This window comes from Capricornis sumatraensis, chromosome 10, assembly GCF_032405125.1.
Source record: "Capricornis sumatraensis isolate serow.1 chromosome 10, serow.2, whole genome shotgun sequence".
NCBI classification, from domain to species: Eukaryota; Metazoa; Chordata; class Mammalia; order Artiodactyla; family Bovidae; genus Capricornis; species Capricornis sumatraensis.
Window position 1 is genome coordinate 9,762,074 of NC_091078.1, and position 12,428 is coordinate 9,774,501.

Genomic DNA, 12,428 nt, shown 5'->3' on the forward strand with positions numbered 1-12,428 from the left:
AAAGCTGATTTTTGATGATGGAGACATAATTGCAAGTTGAAGTAAATGCTAGGAGAAGAACAAGGGACTGCGTTAAAAAATAGGGGCCATTAATTCTTTAGGTGGAGCCAGCAGGAAAAATGTCTTTGAGGATTTGATATTGGAATTGAAGTCAAGAGAATGAGGAGATAGTGCTGGGAAAAGTCAGCGAGAGACATTCCAAATCAAGAACAGCTTGTGCCAAGGTCCTGAGAAAGGTAAGCTGTGAATGTGTCAAGGAGCTAGGGAGGAAAAAAAAACAAAAATTATATGGAGTATGGAGCCTGGGAAAGAGAACCAGGATGATATGAGGAGGTGGGCGGGTACTAAGACATGTAAGACTGTCTAGGTTCAATTCAGTTCAGTTCAGTCACTCAGTTGTCTCCGACTCTTTGCAACCCCATGAATCACAGCACGGCAGGCCTCCCTGTCCATCACCAACTCCCGGAGTCCACCTAAACTCATGTCCATTGAGTCAGTGATGCCATCCAGCCATCTCATCCTCTGTCAATCCCTCCCAGCATCAGGGTCTTTTCCAATGAGTCAACTCTTCCCATGAGATGGCCAAAGTATTGGATTTTCAGCTTCAGCATCAGTCCTTCCAATGAACACCCAGGACTCACCTCCTTTAGGATGGACTGGTTGGATCTCCTTGCAGTCCAAGGGACTCTCAAGAGTCTTCTCTATCACCACAGTTCAAAAGCATCTATTCTTTGGCACTCAGCTTTCTTCACAGTCCAACTCTCACATCCATAGATGACTACGGGAAAAACCATAACCTTGACTAGACAGACCTTTGTTGGCAAAGTAATATCTCTGCTTTTGAATATGCTGTCTAGGTTGGTCATAACTTTCCTTCCAAGGAGTAAGCGTCTTTTAATTTCATGGCTGCAATCATCATTTGCCATGATTTTGGAGCCCCACGAAATAAAGTCTGACACTGTTTCCACTGTTTCCCCATCTATTTCCCACGAAGTGATGGGACTGGATGCCATGATCTTCGTTTTCTAAATGCTGAGCTTTAAGCCAACTTTTTCACTCTCCTCTTTCACTTTCATCAAGAGGCTTTTTAGTTCCTCTTTACTTTCTGCCATAAGGGTGATATCATCTGCATATCTGAGGTTCTTGATATTTCTCCCAGCAATCTTGATTCCAGCTTGTGCATCCTCCAGCCCAGCATTTCTCATGATGTGCCCTGTGTATAAGTAAAATAAGCAGGGTGACAATATACAGCCTTGACATACTCCTTTTCCTATTTGGAACCAGTCTGTTGTTCCATGTCCAGTTCTAACTGTTGCTTCCTGACCTGCATCTAGGTTTCTCAAGAGACAGGTCAAGTGGTCTGGTATTCCCATCTCTTTCAGAATTTTCCACAGTTTATTGTGATCCACACAAAGGCTTTGGCATAGTCAATAAAGCAGAAATAGATGTTTTTCTGGAACTCTTGCTTTTTCCGTGATCCAGCGGATGTTGGTAATTTGATCTCTGGTTCCTCTGCCTTTTCTAAAACCAACTTGAACATCTGGAAGTTCATGGTTCAAGTACTGCTGAAGCCAGGCTTGGAGAATTTTGAGCATTACTTTACTAGCATGTGAGATGAGTGCAATTGTGTGGTAGTTTGAGCATTCTTTGGCATTGCCTTTCTTTGGGATTGGAATGAAAACTGACCTTTTCCAGTCCTGTGGCCACTGCTGAGTTTTCCAAATTTGCTGGCATATTGAGTGCAGCATGTTCACAGCATCATCTTTCAGGATTTGAAACAGCTCAATTGGAATTCCATCACCTCCACTAGCTTTGTTCATAGTGATGCTTTCTAAGGCCCACTTGACTTCACATTCCAGGATGTCTGGCTCTAGGTGAGTGATCACACCATCATAATTATCTGGGTCATGAAGATCTTTTTTATACAGTTCTTCTCTGTATTCTTGCCACCTCTTCTTAATATCTTCTGCTTCTGTTAGGTCCATACCATTTTTGTCCTTTATTGAGCCCATCTTTGCATGAAATATTCCCTTGGTATCTCTAATTTTCTTGAAGAGATCTCTAGTCTTTCCCATTCTATTGTTTTCCTCTATTTCCTTGCATTGATTGCTGAGGAAGGCTTTCTTATCTCTCCTTGCTATTCTTTGGAACTCTGCATTCAGATGCGTATATCTTTCCTTTTCTCCTTTGCTTTTCACTTCTCTTCTTTTCACAGCTATTTGTAAGGCCTCCTCAGACAGCCATTTTGCTTTTGTGCATTTCTTTTCCATGGGAATGGTCTTGAACCCTGTCTCCTGTACAATGTCATGGACCCCTGTCCATAATTCATCAGGCATTCTATCCCTTAAATCCGTTTCTCACTTCCACTGTATAAGCATATGGGATTTGATTTAGGTTGGAGACCTTTTATTAAACCATTGAAGGGTTTTATGCAGAAGACTAATGTATTCCGATTTTCTACTGTGTGTGGAAAAGAAATGCAAAAAAGCAAAATGGCTGTCTGGGGAGGCCTTACAAATAGCTGTGAAGAGAAGAGAGGTGAAAAGCAAAGGAGAAAAGGAAAGATATAGGCATCTAAATGCAGAGTTCCAAAGAATAGCAAGAAGAGATAAGAAAGCCTTCTTCAGCAATCAGTGCAAAGAAATAGAGGAAAACAACAGATTGGGAAAGACTAGAGATCTCTTCAAGAAAATTAGAGATACCAGGGGAACATTTCATGCAAAGATGGGCTTGATAAAGGACAGAAATGGCATGGACCTAACAGAAGCAGAAGATATTAAGAAGAGGTGGCAAGAATACATGGAAGAACTGTACAAAAAGATCTTCATGACCCAGATAGTCATGCTGATGTGATCACTAATCCAGAACCAGACATCTTGACATATGAAGTCAAGTGGGCCTTAGAAAGCATCACTATGAACAAAGCTAGTGGAGGTGATGGAATTCCAATTGAGCTGTTTCAAATCCTGAAAGATGATGCTGTGAACATGCTGCACTCAATATGCCAGCAAATTTGGAAAACTCAGCAGTGGCCACAGGACTGGAAAAGGTCAGTTTTCATTCCAATCCCAAAGAAAGGCAATGCCAAAGAATGCTCAAACTACCGCACAATTGCACTCATCTCACATGCTAGTAAAGTAATGCTCAAAATTCTCCAAGCCAGGCTTCAACAATATGTGAACCGTGAACTCCCTGACGTTCAAGCTGGCTTTAGAAAAGGCAGAGGAACCAGAGATCAAATTGCCAACATCCACTGGATCATGGAAAAAGCAAGAGTTCCAGAAAAACATCTATTTCTGCTTTATTGACTATGCCAAAGCCTTTGACTGTGTGGATCACAATAAACTGTGGAAAATTCTGAAAGAGATGGGAATACCAGACCACCTAACCTGCCTCTTGAGAAATCTGTATGCAGGTCAGGAAGCAACAGTTAGAACTGGACATGGAACAACAGCCTGGTTCCAAATAGGAAAAGGAGTACCTCATGGCTGTATATTGTCACCCTGCTTATTTAACTTCTATGCAGTGTACATCATGAGAAACCTGGACTGGAAGAAACACAAGCTGGAATCAAGATTGCTGGGAGAAATATCAAGAACCTCAGATATGCAGATGACATCACCCTTATGGCAGAAAGTGAAGAGGAACTAAAAAGCCTCTTGATGAAAGTGAAAGAGGAGAGCGAAAAAGTTGGCCTAAAGCTCAACATTCAGAAAACAAAGATCATGGCATCCGGTCCCATCACTTCATGGGAAATAGATGGGGAAACAGTGTCAGACTTTATTTTTTTGGGCTCCAGAATCACTGCAAATGGTGACTGCAGCCATGAAATTAAAAGACGCTTACTCCTTGGAAGGAAAGTTATGACCAACCTAGATAGCATATTCAAAAGCAGAGACATTACTTTGCAGGCTAAGGTCCGTCTCGTCAAGGCTGTGGTTTTTCCAGTGGTCACGTATGGATGAGAGAGTTGGACTGTGAAGAAGGCTGAGTGTCGAAGAATTGATGCTTTTGAACTGTGGTGTTGGAGAAGACTCTTGAGAGTCCCTTGGACTGCAAGGGATTCAACCAGTCCATTCTGAAGGAGATCAGCCCTGGGATTTCTTTGGAAGGAATGATGCTAAAGCTGAAACTCCAGTACTTTGGCCACCTCATGTGAAGAGTTGACTCATTGGAAAAAACTCTGATGCTGGGAGGGATTGGGGGCAGGAGGAGAAGGGGATGACGGAGGATGAGATGGCTGGATGGCATCACAGACTCAATGGGCGTGAGTCTGAGTGAATTCCGGGAGATGGTGATGAACAAGGAGGCCTGGTGTGCTGTGATTCATGGGGTCGCAAAGAGTCGGACACGACTGAGCGACTGAACTGAACTGAACTAAACTGAAGAATAAATTGGGTGGGTGACAGGCAAAAATGAAAGCAAGGAGACAATTAGACTCTTATGGTAGACCTGGCTCAAACTAATGGTGGTTTGGACCAAGTTGATGGCCACACTAAGATCAGTAGTTGAAAGATGCTGTTTTGGACATGGACATCAATAAGATCAATGGGGAGGCAATGGAGAAACCAAAGATAACTTTCAAGTTTCTGGCTGGAGTAGGTGGGTGAACAGTGCCTCATGTATTGGATAGGGTAGCCTGGAGGAAAGAGACTACAGCTCAGACAGGCACATCAAGAATTCTGCGTTTATGTTGAGTTCGAGATGCCCATCAGAGATCCAGTTCAATTGTCCGGTCACTACACACCCAGAAGAGAGGCGTGGGCTGGAGGTGGGGCTTTGACAGACATCATTCTAAAGACGGTAACTGCCTTGGGATCTGAGGGAGTCACCCAGGCCAAAGAGGTAGATGTAGAAGAGGTGGGGGTTCAAGAGAGACCCAGAGGAGTCGGAAGAGCCAGAGCAAGAAAGAAGACTGAAAAAGGCTGCTTTTTCAAAAGGCTGGGGAAGCCAAAGGAGAACCAGAGAGTGCTATATCCCAGGGACTGACAAAGCAGTGTTTCCAGAAAAGAGTGGTCAGCCCTGTTAGATGCTGCTCACAGACCAGGTAAGATGAAGAAAGGGAAGGAACCTTTGATTCTGGCAACATGGAAGTCGTTGGTGCGCATGATAAGGGCAGTGTTCCTGGAGTAGTGGGGTGGCTGCCACACCATGGTAGAGCAGTTGTGTTTGGACAGCTTATCCAACAGGGAACACAGAACTGGGAGAGGTCTAGAAGGGATGTGGAAGCATAGGAGGCTTTGGCAGAGAATGCTGGATGACCCTAGCAGCCATTCTCCCCTATTTCCCTTATTATAGACTTTCCAATTCTAGCTGGCCACATAGCTTCCTTGAATAAAAGCAAGTTTCTAGGACTCGCTCAGGGCTCCGCATGATCACATGACTCAGTTCTAGCCAACAGGAAGTAAATGGAGGTGAAGCTTGTGTGACACGGGATAAGTAGCTGTAAAGGGAGGTTGTGTGCTGGCCTCAGCCTTTGTGTTCTCCTGCCCCATGGAGTATGTGAAGATGTAGCTGCAGCTCAAGCAGGCCTATTCAACGCTGAAGTGGAAGCCGTGTTGAGGATGTTAGGGCAACAGGTTTTTGGGTTCCTGATGTTTAGGGATTTGCTGTAGCTACTCTGGCTACCTACTTCATCCTTTGTTTTCCAGTGCTTATAGCCATATCTAATTTTAATTTTTCTTAGGATACTTGGGTTTTATTCAAATGTGGAAGGGAGTAGAACAAGCTTGCAGAGTGATAGGAATGACTCAGGAGAGATGGCAGGCATGATGATTCGGAAGAAGAAGTGGAAGGAGATGGGATGTGGGCAGGAATGGTGTTGTCCCCTCTTGGTAGAGGGATGCCCCCACCATTATCAAGGGGGATGTGGAGACAGAGAAGATATTTCCAGTGAAGGTTGGGATTGGAAAGATGGTCATCCACACCTGATGATTTCTGCTTAACCTTGGATGGTGAAGAAGGTTGTGAGCCTAGAACAAGGAGGAGAGAGTAAAGCCAACTTTGTGAATCATGGACCCGATGATGTTAGTGGTCCTGCCGGCCTGAGCAGCCTCAAAGAGACAGCTGCTTCCTGGCACAGTTGGCCACACTGCTGCAGGGCATGAAGGGGGTGAGGGAAGTGCCCACAAAGCCAGCAAGGCTGCCACCCCACCCCCACCAGGCCTCACTGACCGTTACTGTGACACTCACCTGCCATTCCCAGCTGCCCTTTGAGACCCACCAAGCTTTACCTGACCCATTTTTACAATAATTTGTTGTGGCTTTCAGAGAGCATCTGGGACACTCAAAACAGAGCAGGCCCATTTTCTTTTCCTTTTTTAAAAACTAAAAGGAATCACAGTGGTTATCATTTTGAAATGTACAGAAATATCAAATCACTATGTTGTGCACGAAGAACTGACAGTGTTGTAGGTCAATTATATACTTCAAAAGCAAACTCACAGGAGAAAGAGATCAAATTTGTGGTTACCAGAGGTGGGGCCTGGGGAGGAGGGGGAATTGGATGAAGACTGTCAAAAGGGACAAAGTTCTAGTTGTGAAATAAAGTACTAGGAATGTACACCTCTGTATGTTACATATGAACGTCATTCAGAGAGTAAATCCTGAGTTCTCATCACAAGGAAAAAAATTTTATTTTGTGTCTCTTAATGTATGAGTTAATGGTTGTTCACTAAACTTATTGTGGTAATCATTTTATAATATTTGTAGATCAAATCATTTTACCATATACTCTGAACTTATACAGTGCCATATGTCAGTTACATCTCAATAGAACTGAAAGAAGGAAAAAAAAAGTACCACGTAACCTAAAGCGGAAGAATGGAGATATGGACAGTCCCAACTCATAAAAAGGCTGTATTTTACGGGTGATTTAGTTTCCGGGCTAGCCCCTAGAACTGTAATTGCCAAGAATATAACTGAATTATTGCACCTACTGCAAGCCTGAGGTATAGATTATGGAAACAGAAAATAGTACAAGGAAGGGCAAAAGAAAGAAGCTGAGAGGACTTTCTTCTCCTGGACCTGGAGCGGCTATAAAATTTAAATGGAGGAACTTGGCTTTACCGTCCTCTGACTTCCTCCTTTAACCCTCCCATCACCACCCCCGCCCCGTCCCAGGCTGGTCCTTGTCCCATTGCTGCTTTTGCTCACCCTGGGCTCCACTCTGGCACTTCTGTGTGTGTGTGTGTGTACAGGACAAGAGGTGGGGAATAAAGGGGAACACCTTGAATATAAGAGGGACTTGGTGTCCAAGTGTTCCTAATTCTCAGCCTCTTGATCTTGAGCAAAATATTTTACGTCTCTGAGCCTTACTTTTTTATTTGTGAAGTCAAGATAGTAGAACCCACCTCACAAGCTTATAGTAAGAATCAAATGAAATAACGTTTGTAAGACATCCTATAAGCTAGAAGAAACTCTGTTTTCATGGAAAGATGCCTTATTGGGCCAGATGACCAAGGGTCCTCACTTTAGTCAGGATGTTTTGGTTGGAAGTGACAAAACCCTACCCAAACTAGCTTAGGCCAAAGGAGGAAAAATTATTAGAAGGATACTCAAGTCGTTCACAGAATCAAAAGAAGAACTTGAAACTAGACCGATTGTGGATATTAGGGGCTGATCCTGCGGGCTACACAGACCAGGAGCCCTTTTCTCTCTGTCTCTCCTGGTGCTCAGAGCTTGCCCCATGTTGGAGATGTGACTCCAAATAACTCTACACTCTAGGAATCCCAAGGAAGGCCTCTAATTGGCCATACTCTGGTCATGTGCTCACTCTTGAACCAATCACTGTGGCAAGGGAGAGAGGTTTCCCTAGTTCCACCAGGTATAGGTCAACATGTCCACCCCCTGTGGTCAGTAGAGCAACACCTTTGCCAAAGAAGAGGTGGTGGGTGCAGGACCAACCTGGCAGAGTTTTACGGTATATATATGCCTAGTATTTCTTAGGCCCTAAGCAGTCACTGAAAGGTTTTAGGCAAAATAGTAACATTATTACACTTGTGCTTTTAGAAGATCCCTAAGGCTGCAGTAGGATGGGAGGGAGCAAAATTTTAAAATAGTTAAGGAACCTGTACAGTGGTCCAGAAGATTGATGAGGAAATGGTAAGAGGTGAACAGATTCAAAATATATTTAGGAGGTAGAACTGAGGGGTGACTAATAGGATGGTGACTAATAGGAAATCTGGCTGCATGGACAGTGATGCTGTTTACTGCGACCAGGTATCCAAGTGATTCTGTGTGTATTTGGTGAGGCGGTCACAACTTGGACCTCTTCCATTTGCGAGATCTCTGGATAGAGAAAAGAGGCCCAAATTGCTGTTTGAAGTTCAGGAGAAACATCTAAGCAACATTATATATTTGAGAGCTGTATTAACCAGAACTTGTGTTCGGTTCCTGTAACATCTACCCAGACACACTGCTTTAACTAAATGGTATTTGTTGCTCTTTGCTGCTCTATTTATTGAAAACTCTGACATAACGCCAAGTTTGAAGGTAAGCAGAGCAAGACTGGTCCTTCAGGGCCCGGGTCTGCCCTGTCGGTCTGCTCTGGCTCTCCTTACTGGGAAGCTTGCACCCTCAGTCAGCTGTGGTCATACAATGGCTGCTGCAACTCCAGCTTCCCACCTGCATTCCACATATGCTGGAGAAAGAACAAAAGGATGAAGGAGCAGCACCTGTGTTAAGGAAAGCAACCCTTTCCCAGAAATCCCCACTGCCTGCTGCTTATCCCTCATTGGCCAAGTCTGGTCACATGGCAGTGCTTAGCTCCATGAGAGGCTGGGAAATGTAATTTAAAAAATAAGTCCCGAGCCTATTTGACAGAAAGAAAAGGGGAATGATTCTTGAGAGAGCTGCACAGAGATGGTGATTAATAACTATGAAAGTAGAGGAAATTATCTTAGGACTGGGAGTTGAGAAAGGAGAGTAACCAAGGCTGAATCCCGGTTAATGTGGGGTCAACCAGAAAGAGAAAAAGAAGAGGGATTAATTAACCTGAGAAAGAGCAGTCAGCAAGGCAGGTGCAAAGCCAGAAAGGTATTATGTATACAAGTCAAGGGAAATGAGGGTTTCAGGAAGGAAGGAGCGGCCCCCAGTTTCCAGTGATGTAAGGAGGACTGCAAGACAAAGCTGAGGAGTGACCCCGGCGGTCGGCAGCTCCAGAGAGCTGGGTGAGTGAAATAACTGAGTCAAAAGTGGGCTGGAGACTAAATGAGGTTCAGGGTGAGATCGTTAGCTGGAAGAGGATGGGGGTAAGAGACTGAGGGAGAGGTTTGTTTGGATTTTTTAAGAAGAGAGAGACTTGAAGATGTTTAAATGAGGCAGGAAAGACAGTAGAAGAGGAGAGATTGAAGAGTCTGAAGGAAAAGAGATGATGCTTGCTGGAGAAGGTGCGAGGGACTGGAATTCAGGACAAGTGGGCAACCAAAAACTGGAGGACAGATGGGGCTCCATGGGGACAAGAGGATGGGGGAAGAGCTGAGTTGGATGCAGATGTTTGTGGGTTTCATGGGGGTCCCTGAGTGAAAGCAGCCTTTTTTTTTTCTTCTTCTGAAAATAGGAGAAATAGGTCACCTGTTAAAAGAAAGTGGCTGTTTGGTGGGATCCAGAGATTTTTAGAGAAACTTAGTAGAAAATGAGAGAAGCTTCTGAGGAAGGCAGGCAGGAAGGTTTGAGGATGGTGAACCAGAGTCAGAGTCACAGCTCAAATGAGACAGCCTTCATCAGTCCTCAGCAACTGGGGTATGTCCCGGTGTAGAGAGCACAGACAGGAGAAGTGGTCAAAGTGTGGAGGGGGTTGCTGGAAAGGCATAATAGAAAACAATGGTACAGAGGGTTGGAGACAATTGAGGAGAAACCACTGAAGTGTTGTGTCATGAGTTGTGGGTGTTGGGGGAGGGAAGTGATAGCTGGAAGGGCCAGTAGATGGAGACAAAGGAGAAGATGGGAGTGGAGCTGGAGGGCCCTCATTGACTACAGAAGACAGGAGTGGTTGCACGAGGCTAGGTCAGACAGAGGGATTTATCCATGGGAGGGAATGACTGAGCTGGAATGAAGGAATCAGTGACACTTGGAGTGAGGAAGTCAGGGTCAAGTATGGCAGGACTCAGGTGAGCCGGGCGCTAACATCTTTCATTCAGCTGTCTTGAATTAAGGTTGCCTTTCTTGAAAAGATCAGGGAGCCGTGGAGAAAGGTAAACAGAAAAGAAAGTAATTTCTTAGCCTGTCACCCAATGCCTACCCAAATATCTGTTTTAAAGAATTTGTAAATTTCCAAGGGCTTCTTGCTCCGATATGCAGCAGCCACCGCAGCTGTGGGTCTTCTGTCCTCAGAAGTATCCCTAACAGACTGTAGATTTGTGATAGGAATCCATGTGTGAGCACAGGACACAGTGGAGCATACTTTAATGGCGGAGGCCAGAACTGTCATAGATGATGGCGACGAGGAGTCCTACCCATCTCACCTTAGTTGTCCAACCTATAAACTGAGGGTGGGGGAGAGGGGACAGTTGTTGAGCAGGTAACCTCCCAGGGTCCTCCAGCCTTGACAGTTTTGCCAAAGCAGGAAGGTCCAGATGTTGCCAGTAAGACATCAGAGGGAGGGTGCCCATCAGCGAGATTAAGAGCAAGGTCAACCCTAGCTTTGCCCCTGACAGCTGTCCACTAGGGGAACTGTGGACTGTGTGCAAATGTGAAAATCACTTGACAGTGAAGAATTATTCCTTCTGAAATAATCTCATGTGAAATGACTCTCACAAATCTATGCGTTTGTAAAACAACGTGGAAAGGTAGGCTCGGAGTGAGTCACTCACCCCATAAGATGTGGAACCAGAACTGTTAGCTTTATGTCCAGACCTTTGTGTCTCAATCTTCCACCCCAAACTGGAAAGTCATGATCACATGGGTTTGGGGATTCACTGAGCCCCTGGGACCCCTATGCTCAGGCTCTGCCAGGAGGGACCCTTGATAGGAACCCCAGGGAAGGGGACAAAGAGGCACCTGCCCCACCTGCCTGGAGCAGAGCAGAGCAGAGGTGGATGCTGTACCCATCACAAGCACTTCTGCCTGGCAGCCTCAGCTCTGGGGACTTTCCCCCGGTTCCATGGGAGAAGCTGGCTGTCTCTGGGGAGCAGTGCGTGCTAGCTGCTGCACGTGCAGACACTGCCATCTAGGGGCAGCTAGCTGAACTGGCTTTATGGAACCACTGCTCTGTGTGTTGGGGCAGGAGAAAAGGGCTTTTGGTCTGGTCTGAGGCTGCTTCCTTCCTGGAGCACTAGTTCTGCTGGCTCCCCTCTCCTAGTTACCCACTCAGACAGGACTATGCACCTCCTCCTCCGAGTATCCGATCTCCCTTCCTGTAAATGTTTCTTCTCTTCCCTGCTTCCACCGTCTCCACAGGCTCTCTGGTGCTCATGTGACTTTAGATATCTTCCATGCACTGGCCACACTTCATGTTATCACCACACTTGCCCTCTCTCATGAGCCCCAGCCCCAGTCTAGAAGGAGAACTTGATTCCATGCTCCCCTTCTCCCAGGCCTGGAGAAGTTCATGTCCCTGAACACTGTGCAGAGGCTCCGCAAGCCTGGTCCCCATAACCACATCTGAGCAGGTCTCCGTAACCACGGCTTTGACCACTGGCCTTCTTCACACTTGGTGATCCAGTCTGTCACCTCTGGTTCAGGGGTGGCTGCACAGCCTGCCCTTCAGGACCCAGTGTTGGAATCTGCCCTTCAGGACCCAGTGTTGGAATCTGTTGAATGGTTTCTGGCTGAAGGAAGCTGCCTCACCCAGAGTGCTTAGACCCAGAGCTCGCCAAACCCTCTTACCTCACTTCTGGACAAATGATGAGTGATCCTGGCTCTGGCCTCCCCATGGGGTCAGATGAAGCCAGAGTTCAGTTTCAGTTCAATTTCTCCCTCCAGCCTGTCCTGCTTCCCTTACTTCCTGCACACACGTCTCTGGATCAGCTTCTGTTTCCAGTGCACTTGGCCACAGCACGTGTTATCACCTCAACTCCAAACATCTGCCCATTCCCTCTGTGTGAGAATACAGAAGGAAGGAGCCAGCCGGCCCCCTGCTCAGCCAGGTCCTTCAGAAGAAGGGGCCTGGAGGCTCCCATGTCACCAGCTTCCAGAGCGCCACTCACACTTCGGCCCCAGTGTCTCCCTTTCTTTCTCCTGCTCCAGCTACTTCTGGCCAACTGGCCCCCAGCTTCCTTAGGAGGGGGCTCTGCCTGCTGCCCTCTGCGAGTCTTCAGCCCTTGCCCTCTTCCTCTTTCAGAGAGGCACATTTGTGTACCCCAAGAGTGAGAAGCTGATTGCCTTGGTTGACTCTCACCCTCTACATCACTTCTTGGGCAAAACTTTTGTGCTAGCTTTGCAGGTAGGTCTGCCTTGCATACCTGAGCAGTCCATGGGCTCCTGACTCA